The 15716-nt window shown below is 42.7% G+C and overlaps 1 protein-coding gene and 1 pseudogene across 2 annotated transcripts in view; both read left to right on the top strand.

Moving 5' to 3' along the window:
• The window catches only part of LOC148366673 (UDP-glucuronosyltransferase 2C1 pseudogene), a 457271-nt pseudogene that overhangs the window by 181097 nt on the left and 260458 nt on the right, over positions 1–15716 (top strand). The window lies entirely within an intron of this gene.
• Positions 1–15716, top strand: part of hcn4 (hyperpolarization activated cyclic nucleotide-gated potassium channel 4) — a 198923-nt gene that overhangs the window by 63591 nt on the left and 119616 nt on the right. The window lies entirely within an intron of this gene.

The raw sequence follows: 15716 nt of genomic DNA, 5'->3' as shown, positions 1-15716 counted from the left end.
CTGCCTTTGTGTTTTATTGAAACAAGAAAATATGTAAAAGTACTGGTATGTTGAGACAAAAGGCAAGACCTTAACCCTAACCCCCTGCAAGACCAAAGACCACAGACCACCCCCCTGGAAACATAAACAAAGACAGGAAGACTAAAAGACGCCAAAAGGGAACATCAAACTGATTAGAAATACACACCTTGAGCAAATACATTCAAGCCTACTTTACATTCTGTCTGACAAACACGTGGTAATGTGTGAGTGATATTTATTGATTGATCAATCATTGCACAATATTTTATCAAAATACCTCGTATGCGACTGAATACAGCAACTATAAGTATGAATTACCAATCTTATCCACCGTATTTTGCGGTGTAAATAGGGCGCATTGGGTTATATGGCTCACTTTCAAATTTCTCACCAAATTAGGGTTTTTTATGCGTGCCTTATAGTGCAAAAATGAGCACCATTGTATTCCGATGAGGTAAGTATATATTTTTCCGTTGTATAAAAACTCAAAGAAGGCCATCCTAACTTGAAGTTCACAAAAACAGCAAAGAGGGCACTGCCAGCTGCCATTTGCATGTTTCATGGGGTAGCGTGCTGAAGGGCGTCGGGTAAGCCGAGTCAGTAAAATGCCAACCTTGCCTCCATGCCAGCCTACTCCTGATGCAACTCACACAAATGTCACGTGTCACGGGAGAATCATTTGTCGCCACCTGACTGGCTTTTTGAGTTTCCCTATCGACGTTTCGAGACTTATTTGAATATTTCGAAAAAAGCTTCACCAGACACTCCCGTCTGACCCCTTGAATGTCGACGGCGGAGGTAAAATGGAAGTCGAATAAATGAGGACAGTGTTAGGGTTTCCCACGAGACGGCTGCGCTTCAGTTTTTGAAGATTCGTTTTTTGGAATTTTACAGTTTGGATTGATTTTCATTTTGTTTCTGTCGCATTTGATGTTAGTTTTGCCGGAGATCAAAGAGATCAAAGCCAGGAGAGAAAGCTTACCACGTAGTGTGAGTCATCATTTTATTCATATTTAGTTTATTTTGTCTTTTATTAGCATATTAGGTATTGGAGTAATCCAAAAGTCATTGAAAGTAATCAAGTTAAAGTAACCCTACCCAACCCTGGTCTTGGACAATGACACTCAAGGTTTCTTAATTTCTTCATGCTGAAGTTTTGAGTGTTTCCTTGCCCTCATGTCGGTTTTAGATCAGGGTATGAGGTAATAATAATAATAATGTTCAGCCCTTTAAGACTTTTTATGATCAAGGGCTATACAAATAAACATGACTTGACTTGACTTAAAATGAAAACTATCCTCATTTATTCGAGATCATTTTAGGGATGACATTCTTTATTTTACTTGGGCATGTCATGACCAGAACGTAGACAGAACCCACTCGCGTAAAGTTTCTCACAGTTTTTTTTGGTTAGAAGGGAAAGGAGTGCACATGCTATCTGGAGATCGCTAGTCGCGGGGAGTATCTTGCTCAGACGCGGAAGTGGGACTTCCGTAGTGGGAACGGAAAAAATTCGAAAGCCAGGAGAGGAGAGTAGACGTGGTCGAGATAAAAAAACAGATCGTTATTCGGGGCGGGAGAACAGACGAGGTCGAGATTAAAACAGGTTGTAATTCAGGACAGGAAAGCAGACGTGGTCTAGCTTAAAACCGATCGTAGCGGAGCAAAAACACAGGACAGGCGTTGTGTAAAAGCGGAGATTCGCAGACGGACCGACAAAAGGGGACTGTCAGGACAGAGTTAAAATACTGACAGGGAGCCAATCTGTCAACAAGCTTCAGCTGGCGCCCATGGGCGGGGCCAATTGGGCGCCATGGCATTATCTTAAAAACACGCTTAAAACGAGCAAAAGTTTCTGCCAATGGATTGCTATCTTATTGTTTATAATCCAGAGTTAAACATGTTCTGTTCAATGCTTCAAAGCGTTCTAAAAATACCGCATTGTCTGCTCAGTTATGTTATCACTCCACATCGAGAAACAGTATATCAAGAAGAGTGTTTCTAAAAAAAAATAAAAGGTCATTTATCGAGGCACTCAGTGAGAATCTGTCGTGATTCATCACACTGTGCAATCTTTCGCCCTTGTAACGTGATTGCATGCCATCCAACATCTTAAATCACATCAACTTGTCCCACATGGCACGAGTGGCACACTAAGTAAAATGCATGCGACACTACTATGCCTAGCGAATGTATTACGTCTCCCCAATAAATTTTGGTCTTTTTGCCACATTTCAGGCTTTAAACTTAAAGGTAAAAACTGAAAATGTTGTCTAAGAATCCACATGTGAGACACAATCGTGAAGTGGAACGAAAATAACATCAACCAGTTCTGATTCCTGAAGTTATCTAATAACTAATGACAGTGAATTAAGTCTCTGTTCTCCGTGATGGGCTCAGAAGTCTGTGAAACCAGACACTGGAGAACAGACAGCATTAAGAAGACTAAATAACATACAATAACAGGACCAGAATTGTGTTACATTTCTTACAAGTTTTATTAAAGGAAAGAGGAAGGGCTGCGCCCACAATCCGGTGTTCACTGTACGCAGGAAGCAAGTTGCTCTTGTACTCAGATTGTGATTCAAACACGGAAGTGGATCTTCCGTAGCGAGCAATGGCGGTGTCACGGACGGAAAAAACGGTCGATAGCCAGGACAGGAGAGCAAAAACATGGTCGGGGTCAGAAACGGGTCGTAAGCCGGGACGGGAGAGCAGACGTGGTCGGGATCAAAACGGGTCGTAGCCGGAGACAGAAGGGAGCAAAAACGGGACAGGTGAGAGTCAGGGTCGGCTTGCCTTGTACTCACTGAGGTTCACAGACGGACTGACAACAGGGGATTGACAGGACTGGGTTCAAATACTGACAGGGGGCCAATCAGAACCCGCGGTAGTTGGTGTCAAATGAGAGGGCACAGCTGAGTCACATCAGTAATCATGACATACAAGGCAGTTCCAGGACAGAAGTTGTACGAAAGTTCAAAACTGGAATGGAATTCAATCATATTTCGCAACATTTACACATCTTCGAGAGCACTGTCCGAGCAATGATATCAAAATGGAGAGAGCAAAAAAACCACTGCAAACCTCTCAAGACCTAGCCATCACTCTAAACTTTCAGGAGAAAACTAGTCAGAGGAGCAACACATCTGATGACTTGCAGGCAAACAAAGCTATTGTGGAGCAATCTGTACATAAGACAACTAGTAGTTGTACTCTGCATAAATCTGCCCTTGATGGAGGAGTAGCAAGCAAAAAGCCCTTTTATGAAGGGACACCATAAACATGCTCGTGAAGACGCAAATAACATGTGGAACAAAGTGCTCTGCTAAGATGAGACCAGAATAAAACTTTTAGGGCCTAATGCAAAGAATTACGTTTGTTGTAAGAGTAGCACAGCACATTACCCTGTAAACACCATCCCCACTGTCAAACATGGTGGTGGCAGCATTATGATCATGATGGGACAATGAAGATCTTTAGAGTTGATGGCGCAATGCATTGACCCGAATATAGAGTGATTCTGGCAGAAACTATGTTGGAGTATGCAAGAGACCTGAGAGTGGGGTGCAGGTTCACCTACCAACAGGACAACAAATCCTAAACATAAAGCAAAATCTACAATGGAATGGTTCAAAATCAACAACACAAATAAAAGTCCAGACCTCGATTATATAGAGCACTGGTGGAAAGATATGAAAAATTCTGTGCACAAACAATCACCATCAAACCTTAAAGAACCTGAGCTGTTTTGAAAGAAGGAATGGGCAAAAAAATTTGTTTCGAGATATGCAAAACATATAGAGACATATCCCAAAGGACTTGTGGCTGTTATTGGAGCTAAAGGTGTTGTGGATGAATAAACGTGTGTCAGCTTCGGGCTGCCAACCGAACTTGCCAACAGAATTGAGGAGGAAAAACACGTTTGATGGGGAACAGCTGGACGATTGCGAAACGGACAGAAAGTTGGCTGGGCCGAGACGAGTTTGGTAAAAACACCACGTCACCAAAAAAAGGACACACCAACTACGGAAAAAACAACATGTGATCTTGGTGAACAAAGAGTATAAAGAGCTGATCGTCTCTGAGAAACGTTGAGAACGCTGTATCAACTCTGGCGAATGTTAATAAACAGCTTCTCCCTCTCTGCCATATTTGTCTGCGTATGTTTTGGGGCGATGCCCAATGACGTCCTCTCCAAAAACGGAGGTTTTACAAAGTATTAACTCTGAGGGGAGGCAATGTTTTCGCAACGTCTAATTTTCCATTTTTTAGCAACATTTAAATTGTTTGGTAAATTTTGTTTTGTATTCGTACATATTTATGGACATACCACCCTGAGAATGCCAAATCTCAAGGCAGGGTCAGGCCTGGTTAGTACTTGGGTGGAAGACCGCTTGGTGCTATAAATCACTTGGCACATGTACTGACTGTAAGCCCCTCTTCCTTCTCTCCAAACATTTTTTCATCTATAAGTTAGAAAACTGAAACATGGCAAAGCACTTTCTGAATAGCATTGCAGTATGTTAGCACAATTCTGTTCTCGCTTTTGTTTGAGTTTAATTTTCTCTCCAGTAAGGAGTCAAGCAAAGGACACTTCTTGAGCTGAGCGGAGACGAGTGCCGCTGACTGCATCGCTTAATACTGCAGGGAGCGCATTTTAACTTGAAAATCTTTCTCTCGTTTTTTCATGTTTTTCTTCTTTTGTTTGGGGATTTGAGACAAGCGGGATATATGTTACGGTTTGAAATAAACCCTCCGAAAAGCGAGAGGACACAAATCTGACTGACTGATAGGAGTGATAGATTCGTTTTTTGTTTCTTTCTGCCGTGCGTATTGTTCAGTGGCCTCCTTGCAGAAAGAGATAGATAGATAGATAGATTAATAGATAGATAGATAGATAGATACTTTATTCATCCCCGTAGGGAAATTCAAACTTCCAGCAGTATAAAAGTAATAAAATAAAATATATAGAATACAAAAATACCCAATATAACATGTTGATATAGAGTATTTGATAGTGCTACGGAAAACACACACTAATAATAATAAAAATAGGGTAATATGCAAATGTGGGGGTGGGATTTAATGTGGGCTTTTACTCGCCCGGGTGGAGTTAAAGAGCCTCATGGGATGAGGAAGAAATGATCTCCTCAGTCTGTCCGTGGAAGACTGTGACAGCAGTCTGTCGCTGAAGCTGCTCTTCTGTTTGGAAATGATGCTGTACAATACAACTTGAGTCATTCAAAAGACACTATATTGATTTGAATAATGACAATTATAAATTTACATTTTTTAAAATATTCATAGGTTGAAATAATAGCATTTATTTTTTCTTCTATATTCTTTCTTTCCTTTATACTTTTTAGGGTATTTTTTTCTTCTTCTTCCCTTTCTCCTTTTATTTTCTTTTTTTTGGTCATTTTCTGCTCTATTCCCTTTTTATTTTTCTTCTTTTTTTTTTACCCTTTATTGTGTTTCTTATGTCTTTTTTCAAGTTTTTCCCCTTTCTTTTTGTTCCCTTTCTTGCTTTGACTTTTTAAAATTATTTTTCTTCCTTTTTTATTATGTTTGCAAAAGTGGACCCAAGTGGGGGGGAAGAAGGAACCAGGTGCTCAAAACAAGGAAGGTATTTATCAACAAAACAGGACCGAAGTAACAAACAAACAAGGGGGCACAAAACAATTGACATGTCCGAACAAAATCAAACCAGAAACAAAGACTAAAAATGGAGATGGGGTAAACAAGGTAACAAACAAGTGGGCACAAGGCAATTAATACAATGTCCGAACAAGAAAACAGCCACATAAACCAAACCTCATACAACAAGTGGAAATGAAAATAACCCAGCCCTGCATGTTGTCCCATAGGTCATTATGAAGAGCTTGTGTTAATTGGAGACAGGTGTGTTGGTCTACATTAGACCAGTGACCCCCAAAACACTAGGTGGCACTTGTGAGCAGTGTTAGGAATTGTTTTACTGTACTGTATGCACAGTGTATACAGCTGTAGCCTCACATATATACAGTGGAACCTCGGTTTTCGAACGCCTCTCAGTTCGGACAAATCGGTGTTCGACCAAAAATTTCGAGAAATTCTTGCTCCGCTGTTCGGTCAGAAAAATCGGAGTTCGAACGCCGGTACGCTAGGGTGCGATGCTGAGCGGCGTACGGGTGTTTTAGCCCCTAATTATGCCTCCGAAGAAGGTCGGTGCAAGCAGGACCGGTGAAAAAAGACAAGTTGTTCGTCCAACTATTGCCTTTAAGAAAGACATAATAGCTAAATATGAAAGAGGTGTACGGATTTCTTATCTTGCTAGTGAATACAGCATGGCTAAATCTACTATCAGTACGATAGTAAAGAATAAGGAGGCTGTGAGATCGAGTGATGCGGCTAAGGAAGTTAGCGCTATAAGCAAGCAACCGCCGCAAGTTTTGGAAGAGGTTGAAAAACTTTTGATGATTTTTCTCTCCCCACCGTCCACCACAAAGGTAAGAAATCCTATTCATAATCCTTTTTTTTATTTTTACACGTTCATGGTAGCGTAATCTTTCGTACAGAAGATTACAATAACGCGAACGTACGATTAGCCTGGGTTAGCTTCGTTTACGTAAAACATTCAGGGTGTTGGAACGGAGCTCCCTTTCCAATGAAGCGCTAGCCACTTGTTGTGGAGACACGGGTGCTAAATGACGTGTAAACGACCTGATTTTTTTATTTTAACACGTTCGTGTTAGCGTAATCTTTCGTACGGAAGATTACGCTCACGCGAACGTACGATTAGCCTGGGTTAGCTTCATGTTTACGTTCATGGTAAACATTCAGGGTGTTGGAACGGATTAAAACCATTTTACATTACTTTTAATGGGAAAAATGATTTCGGTGATTGAACAAATCGGTTTTCGAACAGGGTTCTGGAACGGATTATGGTCGAGAACCGAGGTTCCACTGTATGTATTTTTTAATAAACAAAGGGTTCAACCAAACAAACTGAGTACACACATGATTACAGAGACTTGTAATTTATTGTTTATTGGATGGACTTTGATGAGTTGATGATCGGATTAAATGGATACGTCTTTTTCACCAAGTACTTTTTTTTTGCTTGTATTCAAGTAATTTGGATGACTACTTCGTACTTCCACATGAGTCATATTATTCTGAAGCCACTGTACTTTTACTTACTCTACCAAATTCTGAACCCAACACTGTTCACAACCAATCAAAACTTTTTTGTTCCTTTCAAAATCACGTAGGACACAATTTTTTTGTCTTCATGAGGTGGGGACTTCCTTCTTATACCGTAAATTCCGGACTATAAGCCGCTGCTTTTTCCCCAAACTTTCAACCCTGCGGCTTATTCAGTGATGCGGCCAATTTATGTCATTTTTCTAACAGCCGCCAGCGGCGCTCGAGTACGAAAGGTACGATTTAGACCGGTGGAATATGTGCGCCGAGGAAGACTGCAACTTCTTAGCTTGTGCACATATTAAATTAGCGTAGACATATCGTCATCATGCAAATTGCAAAAACAAGGGCACATGACGCAACTTTCAAGCTAAACGCAATCGGGCAGTCCGATAAAGAAGGAAACAGAGCTACTGCACGTAAGCTTTACTTTGCGAGCGTGTTGATAGCGTGTTTTTTAATAAGGGGGCGTGGGACGACGTCTCTATGTCAAGGGAAGACGACTTTGATGACGTCGGTTATGAGGAGGAAGATGAGGACGGTATACCGAGGTTTCTACATGTACGGTATGTTTATTTTAACAGACCCGTTGACTGTGCCGCGAGCGTGTTGCTAGTAGCGTTTTGCTACCCTTCACAGGCACGTTTTGGGATGAAAGTTATAATATTATTATTAAAGCTTTGAAAACTCTCTCGGTGTACCGTCTTTCTTTGTAAATATGTGTAACCATGTATAATATGTATTTGCAACTGTATATTTTTGTAATATATTTATTTTAGAAACTTATTCTGATATATTTTGCACGAGCAAATGAGAAAGAAGGGGCGGGGCAAACGCGGGCTGACGGGAAGTGGAGTAAAGGTGAGACGTGTTTGTGGACACGGCCGACAAGAGTGGATATATATTTTTCCCGACCTTACCTTTGGAAATATACACTTTTTTCCTTGGATTACTTTGAACGGGCACCCGAACTCTGCAGGTCTGCATCAAACCTTAAGTACCGGTATCATTTTCCGTTCATTTTGCCGGCTGTGATTTTTGGACTGTGTCGGGTATGGGTTAATTTTGTGTTTGTGTTGCATTTTTTCAATGTGGGCGCATGCGGCTAATATACAGGTACGGCTTGTGTATGTACAAAATCGGTTTTCCTCCCGAAATGCGGTGGGTGCGGCTTATAATCAGGTGCGCTCTATAGTCCGGAATTTACGGTATTTTAACTAACTTACATGTGCAGTTATAGGAAAATCCCTTTATTAATTTCAGATACATTTAAGCCTGTTTATACCAAAAAAACACTGACTACTCAATCATAATACAAACCGCTACCCGACACAAGCCCAAAATCACAGGAGCAAACCCAACAAATTCTACTGATATTTATTCGTGACTGAAATGTTCCTCCTTAGCCCTCCCCTGCAGGAAAAAACTGCATATTCTCAAGAGCGGCTTATTGTGTTAACAGCCCAAAGCGCAGACACGTTGGCACATCATCACAAAAAGAGTTGAAGTGTCCTTGCGAATACTACTTGACCCCCAAAACCGCTTCAGTCGGCCATGCCAGGAGATAAAGAGAGGTGGGCTTCCTGGGTCGAAGCAGAACTTTACATTCAAGCAATGATATTGTAACGTTTTAACATTTCTTAAACTGAAATCTGACTCCTAATTCCTTACAGTTGGAGCATATTCAGAAGTCGGAGAAGTTGAATTAGCCGTAACGACGAGTGTAGTCCACATATCAATTTATTTAGCCGAATCACATAGTTAAAGAAATCAGGTCTGTGCCTATTTCGATCGTGTGCAGGACACGAGGGGGGCTTGTCCGGGATGCCCCTTTTATGCCACATGGGATGGACTGTCCACACCCCATGATCAAGCCTCTGGCTGATTGGTCAGTGCCGTCAGCAATGCAGATTTCCCAATAGTCCTTGAAGCTTGGGAGAAGGGTGATAGGTCATTGCCCTACAGACAGGATGTCGCCAGGCACATGTTCCAACTCACCAGGCGAGGTGATTAAATCATTGTTATTTGCACAGAATGAAAGAAACAAAACATTCCAAAGCACAGGCGTTTAAAAGTTCCACCCAAGGCTGAGGTGACACAAAGGATACGTTTTTTTAATAAAACAGCGTATAAAATAGTATATAGCTTCAATATCTTAGATTTGTCATATCAGAAGAGGGGTCAGAACAAGAAAGCATGGCCAGGATAGCTCTAACTAAACCCATTTGGAAGGACAAGAACATGGCAGTGAAATCAAAGACGTATTGCTAGTGACTTCCATCTTCCTGTACGCTTGTGTGGCATTGACTATTATACCTCACTTTTGTCCGCTATATTTACTATTATGCATGTTTTACATTAGTGTCACTATCGGCTAATCGTGTTGCTGTTCTGTGATTCCCAAACCTTTTGTGCTGATCTACTTTTGTAACCTAGGCAATTAAATAAAAAGAAAGTGCCCAGGGGTGTCATGAACTGAACAGGAGGAGAACCCAAATGCGTGACGTTTCTCACACAAGCCTTTTGTTTTACGGGAAATGGGGCAGTCATGCACGTTAGGCAGTAGTCTGGCGTGGAATGACAGGAAGCCAGAGGCCGACGAGATCAATACCAATTGCCCGAGCAGATATCTGACAGATGTGGTCGATACCGGACAGGACGGGACAGACAGGATTGATATCAAAACAGGATATCAAAATTAAACAGGAGAAACTAGACAGGAACAAAACTGGAGATCAATAATAAGCAGGACAACAATAGAGGGGAACGATACCGAAAAGGAAACACAGGCAGGAAACCGGACAGGGTCAAAACCTACGTCTTGCCGGTCAGAGGTTCATTGACGGATTGACAAAGGGTGAGTGAGAGCAATGACCTTAAATAGGAGGGAAGCCGATCCGTCAACGAGCCGCAACTGGCGCCACACGGGCGGGGCCAATTGGGCGCCACGGCAACCGTGACAAAGGGAGGATTTTTAAAACACATTGGATTTTTTTATCAAATGTTTGAGGTTTAAGTTCAACATCCATTGATGTCTTCTCTCCTTATTATGCCTCCTGTCATGCGGCAAAGCAAATACAAGACAGAATTTGAGAAGGCGCTTCTAAAATGCTTGGCAATAATCTCATTATCACGACTTCGTAAATCCGTTTGTGTTTCAGTCGAGCTGTCATAAATGATGGCAGATTGCGTCAATTTGAACAAGATTTAACATTTTAGTTTCATATCTGACTGGTTTCCACATCGCATGCATGGATTTTCAGTTCATGTTTGTTCATGTTTGACCAGTGTGCAGGCTTGGGTAGTAACATAATACATGTAACGCCGTTTTGTAATTAGGATACAAAAAATGTCATTTGTATTGACTATAAGTCTCTCCAGAGTATATGTCTCTCTAGCCAAAAAATGCATAATAAGGAAGGAAATCACTTGTATAAGTCACATTTTTGGTGTACATTCATTGATAAAATCCAACATCAGAAACACACATATCATGTTTAACTATTGTTTAATGCCACACTAACTAACTAAGGTATCCTTTATATTGAAACTCAATAAACAATGTTTACTGTTGAGACACTTTATGGTGAAAACCCACAGAACAAACTGTGAACATCCCAACACGCCAGCAAAGCACCCAGAGCAATTTGGGTGAGCGGTGGGGATGGGCAGAGCTATGCACGCACTCCCTTCTGTCTTTCGCCCAGCGTTGTCTGTGAATACTGTACGTTTGTATCCTCGTTTTGAGTATTTTGTGACATTTTAATAAAATAACTTCCCTCGCACCTTGAAATCATTATTTATGACACGAATAACAGTTGCGCCTCAGCACTTTTGAGTACCTGCGGGAGAGAGACACGTTTTAAGTGGAATATTTATATTGACAGGGGGCAGTGGTATTATTATTTTTTTTTTATGAATTTGATCAAATCATGAAACGTCACACAGTGAAATAAAATGCGATGAAGAATTCACTTTTCGTCCGAGAATGTTTTATCAACATTTTGTAATTTTATTAAGATTATGTTGTTGTTTGTTGAAGGAAAGACGAAGAGCTGCGCCCAAGATCCGGTGTTTGCTGGACGCAGGAAGCTCCTACTCGGATTGTGATCCGAACACGGAAGTGGATCTTCCGTAGCGAGCAATGGCGGTGTCAGGGACGGAAAAACTGGTCGGTAGCCGGGACTGGGAGAGCAAGGTGTGGTCGGGGTCGGAAATGACTCGTAAGCCAGAACTGGAGAGTAGATGTAGTCGGGGACAAAAGAGGTCATAAGCCGGGACGGGAGAACAGACGTGGTCAGGAGCAAAACCGGTCGTAGCCGGAGACAGACGGGAGCAAAAACGTGACAGAAGGGGGTGAGGGTCGAAAAAGGCTTGCCTAGTATACACCGAGGTTCGCAGACGGGCTGACAACAGGGGACAGACAGGACTGGGTTCAAATAGTGACAGGGAGCCAATCAGAACCCGCGGCGGTTGGCGCCAAATGAGCTGGCACAGCTGAGTCAAATCAGTGATCATGACATATGTTTATTTTGTATTTTATTAGCATATCTGGTATTCGAGTATTCTAAAAGTAAATGAAAGTAATCAAGTTACATTACTGCAATAGTATTGCATTCAAAATACTAGTAGGTAAATAGTGATTGTATCGGATTTTAATTCTCAAGTAACCATGCCAGTGTGTCCCTAATTCACTCCAATACGTCCTTAAAAAGTACGGATATCAAAGTCAAACACATTTGCAGAATTTCCCCCCCTGCCATCTTCCCCTCCTGTTCCTCTTGTCACTCGTCTCGGGGATGAACATAAGATCTTCTCCCCATCCCGCTTGTCTCCCGTTGATGAACCAGTGACTCGGATGCGATTCGTCATCCCGTTAAATAAGATTCCGGGCGGGATGCTAATAACAACTCCGAGGGGCGGCCATCGTTCGGCGCTTTCTTCCGCAGAACCGTTTTGACCGGCCGAGCCCGTAAATGTTTTAAAGGGAGTTGGTGTTGCGTGCGAAGGACAGCGAGCTTTTAACAGGGGGGGTAGTCTTCAAAACACAAGGAGGATATTAGTGAAGATAGTTTAACTTGAGCTGTTTGGATCTATTTTAGGGGAAGGTGATGCTATGATTTTCTGACCAGTTTTAAGATACAGGACAGACTAATTCAAACAATGCATTTTATGAGTGTCACGATTACCGATGTGATACACCTGTGCTGTGTCCTTTGGCGCCAACTGCCTGGGACTCTGATTGGCTCCCTGTCCTTATTTAAACCCACTCCTTTCTGTCACCTGTTGTCAGTCCGTCTGCGAACCTCAGTTAACTCTGGGCAAGCTTTTTTCGACCCTGACCACCACCTGATTTTGCTCCCGTCTGTTCCCCGGCCTCGACCCGTTTTTTTTTTTTATCCTGTCCACGTCTACTCTCCTCTCCTGGCTTTCGACTCGTTTCCGATACCGACCACGCTTTTTGCTCTCCTGTCCCGGCTACTGACTTTTTCCGTCCCCGACACCGCCATCGCTCGCCACGGAATTCCCACTTTCGTGTTCAGAGTGACCTGCTTCCCGCGCCTAGCAAACTCCGGATTGTGGGCGTGCTTTTAATAAAACTTGTGAGAAACGTTACACAAGTGGGTCCTGTCTCTGTTCTGGTCTTGGCATTTTCTTACCAGTTATCAACATTTTTGGAGGTTTTAAAATAGAAAACATAACAATTACAGCCTCAATGACTCAGTTTGGCCCTGTAAAAATGTTTTAGCATTTTTTTTCAGTTGTATGCCTACATTACTGCAAATGAAAAGGGAACTAGTTTCCGATACCGACCACATTTTTTGCTCTCCTGTGCCGGCAACTGACCCGTTTTTTTCGTTCCCGACACCGGCACCGCTCACCACGGAAGTCCCACTTGCACGTTCAGAGCGACCTGCTTCCGGCGCCCAACGATCACCGGATCGTGGGTGCAACCCTTTCCTTTCTTCCCGATAAAACTGAGAGAAACGTAACGCAAGTGGGTCCTGTCACCGTTCTGGTCTTGATAATGAGAGGAGGACAGTGGTTGTTAGTGCTGCAAGAATATCTGACATAGTCCACAAAAATCAATACTATACAATGAATTTTATTGTTGCCGGACACGTTTTTCTGACAGAGAAGCATTTCTACCAGAATATAATCTCTGCTGAGAGTCGTGCATGTGGAATAGCCAATCGTGTCACTTTCTCGAGCAGTAACAGATATACAGAAATGGCGGCATCAACATTAACTTCTAAAGGGTTTGAACATCTTAGCCCTATAGAAAAAGGGTTTCATATTTCTTAAAGTGTCACGGTTGCCGATGGCGCCCAACTGGCCCCGCCCGTTTGGCGCCAGCTGCGGCTCGTTGACGGATTGGCTTCCCTTCTATTTAAGCTCAGTGCTCTCAATCTCCCTTTGTCAGTCCGTCAAAGAACCTCTGCCTCGCAAGACGTGTGTTTTGACAGCGGTCTCCTGCTTGTATTTCCTGTCCATCATTTTCCTCATGTTGAGGTTTTTGAGTATTTCCTTGCCCTCATGTTGGTTCCAGATCAGGGGATGGTGTAGTCTGAAATAATAGTCTGTGCAATAACCTGTGCAGTCCTTTGAGACTCTTTGTGATTAAGGGCTATACAAATAAAAATGACTTGACTTGTCCAGTATCATTTCCGGCTGTTTTGTTCCATTTGATATCAATCTCGTCTAGTTTGTCATGTTTAATTTCGATCTCCAGTGTCTGGTATCGTTTCCGTCCATCTCGCCCTGCTTGTTATCGGACTCCAGTCTCCTGTGCCTGGTATCATCCTGTCTGTCCTGTCCGGTATCGACCCCATCCATCCGATATCTTCTCGTGCAATTGATATCGATCTCGTCGGCCTCTGGCTTCCTGTCGTTCCACGCCAGACTGCTACCTTACGTCTTCCACCCAACGATCGCCGAATCACTGGCGTCTGGGTTAACTTGCATGACTACCCATTTCCCGTCAAATAAAGCTTGTGTGAGAAACGCATCTGGGTCTTCCTGTTCCGGTTCTTGACATAAAGTAGCGACATGCTGCCCTCATAATTTGAGATCAGTTTTTCACATCGAGAAACTGATATTTTTGCCCATTCCTCCTTGCAGAACAGTTCGAGCACAGTGAGGTTAAATGGAAAGCGTTTTTGAACAGCAGTTTTCAGTTCTTTCCACAGATTCTCAATTGGATTGAGGTCTGGATTTGACTTGGCCATTCTCACGCCTTAATATGTTTTTTGGTGAACCATTCCATTGTAGGTTTTGCTTTATGTTTTGGGTCATTGTCTTGTTGGAAGACAAATCTCCGTCCCAGTCTCAGGTCTCCATCAGGTTGTCTTCCCGGTCCTGTATTCCATTTAACATTGTTAGTCACTTAGATCAACATTGACTCATTCAGAGATCCTCACTGAACTTCTGGACAGAGTTTGCTGCACTGAAAATAAAGGAAATACATTTTGCACACCCACTTTTTCATTTTTTTATTTGTTAAAAAAGTTGAATGTATCCAATAAAGTGTGTTCCACTTCATGACTGTTTCCCACTTATTGTTGATGCTTCACAAGAAATGACAGTTTTATATCTTTATGTTTGAAGTCTGAAATGTGGCAAAGGTTCACAAAGTTCAAGGGGGCCAAATAGTTTCGCAAGCCTCTGTATATGAAAAGTCCCAGGGAGCCACTCCGCACCGCTCAAGATCCGCATGTGGCTCCTGAGCTGCGGGTTGCCGATCCCGGCACTAGGGGGCTATAGCATATCCGTTATCACCCCGCAGCCAAAACTGCGGCGAGCGCCTCTCCCTCACAAATTCCATGCGAAGTTATTTGAAGAAGGTAAATCAACTCCTCATCCGCCACTCGCTGACCCGTCTCCTCGGTCAAGGAGTGCTCTTTGAGAGATACGAAAGGTCGCAAGAAAAGATTTAATGAGCCATTATGGGGCACACAATGAGTCTCACCGGCAACACTGACAGGTCCCCAACATCGTGAATAGGCCCGCCTCGTTATTTCAATAGCCTCCCGACTGGATTGGGTTTTTTTAAAGTCCATTGCACATAAACGCGCGATCCGGCACAAACCGAAAGGCACATCTCAGCAGGAGAGGTTTTCTTTTTCTTTTTTCCATTTTTTGCATGAGGTGACGCTCGCCCTGCAAGCCTGTTTAGACAGATGATGGAAGGGTGTTCCCTATGGCCCACTCCCGGGCCCACTTCTCATTCACCACATGCACCCAATCCACCACGAGGCATGCATGCACATGACATTTGGGTAAAGGTTTTTTTTTTCTTTTTTTGTTGGAGAGAAACTCCAGGCTCCCCCGCGGGTCTACGGGTCGGCAGTCGTGTTAGCTGATTAGAAATCAATTTGGAAACGCGCACGGATTGATTTAATTGATAAAACTCATTACTCTTCACACCGGATGCCAATCAAGAGCGGGTGTGAAAGTGGCATGGGGTAATTACTGCGCACATTCAACTTTGGAGACATGCACTTGCT

This window comes from Urocampus carinirostris, chromosome 4, assembly GCF_059441175.1.
Source record: "Urocampus carinirostris isolate Australia breed hairy pipefish chromosome 4, RoL_Ucar_1.0, whole genome shotgun sequence".
Lineage (NCBI taxonomy): Eukaryota > Metazoa > Chordata > Actinopteri > Syngnathiformes > Syngnathidae > Urocampus > Urocampus carinirostris.
Note: the sequence above shows the minus strand (reverse complement) of the source record. Positions and strands in the feature narration are given on the sequence as shown.